The 1,958-nt window shown below is 37.3% G+C and overlaps 1 non-coding gene across 1 annotated transcript; it reads left to right on the top strand.

Annotated features, from left to right (window-relative positions):
- The first annotated feature begins 636 nt into the window (after positions 1-636).
- LOC142428289 (U5 spliceosomal RNA) lies at positions 637-752 on the top strand. Its single transcript, XR_012780213.1, has one exon. It is a non-coding gene; the product is annotated as a U5 spliceosomal RNA (small nuclear RNA).
- Positions 753-1,958: the final 1,206 nt, after the last annotated feature.

Raw genomic sequence — 1,958 nt, forward strand, 5'->3', positions numbered from 1 at the left:
ATATAACGTCTGTAGTCTTAAAGGCTTCAAGTCAAACAAGCAGCCATCTAGCAGGGAAGCAAATGAGCCCACATGGAAGAAACACACCAGCCTGTGTGATCATGAGGTGTTGATGGGATCAGCCATCAGGTCTCAAAAGATCCAAAACAAACAATTATATTGATTTGAGAGAGGGGGGTTGGAGTGGAACCCAAATCCCATCTGTAGATAATTGGATACCACCCACACCCTCAGAAGTAGTATAAGGAAGGGATGATTCAACCCAGGTGCAGTATAGCACCGACAAATCACACATCATTCATCTAGTTCTTGAATACTCGCTCCCTACCCGCAAGGCCGTAACCCAGTTCTACCTTACAAATCTGGATAGACCAGAGAATACATATTGGTACAGCTAAGAGCGCTCGACACATGGACTTCAGGAAAGATAAACCCCTCAGGAACAATAATGAGAGTAGTGATGTAATGAGGCTAGGTGGATGATCAGGTAGGGGGAAGGGTAAAAAACGGGGGACCTATCATATGGCTGGATATATAGCCGCCCCACCTCCAAAGGGGATGATAACAGAAATGTGGGTGAAGGGAGACAACGGACAGTGTAAGATACAAATTAACAATAACAAAATATAATTGAGCATACTCTGGTTTCTCTTCAGATCGTATAAATCTTTTGCCTTTTACTAAAGATTTCCATGGAGAGGAACAATTCTGAGTCATAAACTAATTTTTTGAGGCCATGCACTTGCAAGGCTTACTAAAAAAATTGTATGTATATATATACATATACATATATATATATACTTGATCAAAGGATATATATATATATAATTGATCAAAGGATATATATATATTTGATCAAAGAGGGAGAGAGGGGGAAAAAGAGGGTTTTATAAGAAGAGCTTTAGTAGAAAAATGTTTTGGAAACCATGGCAACATATGCACAAATATGCTTGATACAATTGATGTATGGAATGTTAGAAGAGCTGTAAGAACTCTTCTGACATTCCATACATCAACTGTTCTTACAGTTAGAAGGGCTGTAAGAACAATAAAATAATTTATAAAAAATAAATAAATAAGGAAACTTCGCCAGAAGTGCCTTGACAGCTTAGTTATGTAGACTTGGAAGTTAGGAGAATAATTTTTAGAATCAGAATGCATTAGTTTTCAATCTCATACACGCTATTTATAAGTTATGTAAGCACATGCAAGATACTTAACTGCTCTGAAATTCATTTCATTAATGTATACAATGAGGATTAAAAGTTTGTAACATTTTTGGCAGTATTCAACAAAATTATGTATTGCAAATACAATAACAAAAATTATTTTTTAATTTTAAAAAATGATTTTATCAGGAGAGCAAAATGAGAGCCCATAGATTGGGGGAAAACATCTGTCATTGAATAAATTGCTGAATTTTATCAGTGCAATTGCCTTATACCCTAGAGGAAGATTGACAATGATTTTCTCTTTTGTTTCTTTGCTTTTTTGTTTCTTTCTGCTCTTTGTGTGTTTTTGTTGTTATTGTTTGTTTGGGGTTTTGGTTTTATCATAACATGACCGCAAAAGTAAATCAGAGTTATTAAACCCATGGGCTAGCTGACAGACATCCTCAAACTACGGCCCGTGGGCCACATGCAGCCCGCCCAGGACATTTATCCAGCCCACCGGGTGTTTTTGCCCCATTTGTTTTACTTCAAAATAAGATATGTGCAGTGTGCATAGGAATTTGTTCATAGTTGGTTTTTTTTTTTTTTTTAAACTATAGTCCAGCTCTCCAACGGGTCTGAGGGACCTTGAACTGGCCCTCTGTTTAAAACGTTTGAGGACCCCTGGGCTAGCATATGGATTTTGGGCTCCTACTTAGTTCTTGCCCCAATCCAAGAATAGTTAGTTCTTAAAACATGGCCCTGCTCGATTCTCGCTTACATGAAGAAATCACTGAATACTTCATG

The sequence above is a fragment of the Tenrec ecaudatus genome, chromosome 15 (genome assembly GCF_050624435.1).
Source record: "Tenrec ecaudatus isolate mTenEca1 chromosome 15, mTenEca1.hap1, whole genome shotgun sequence".
Lineage (NCBI taxonomy): Eukaryota > Metazoa > Chordata > Mammalia > Afrosoricida > Tenrecidae > Tenrec > Tenrec ecaudatus.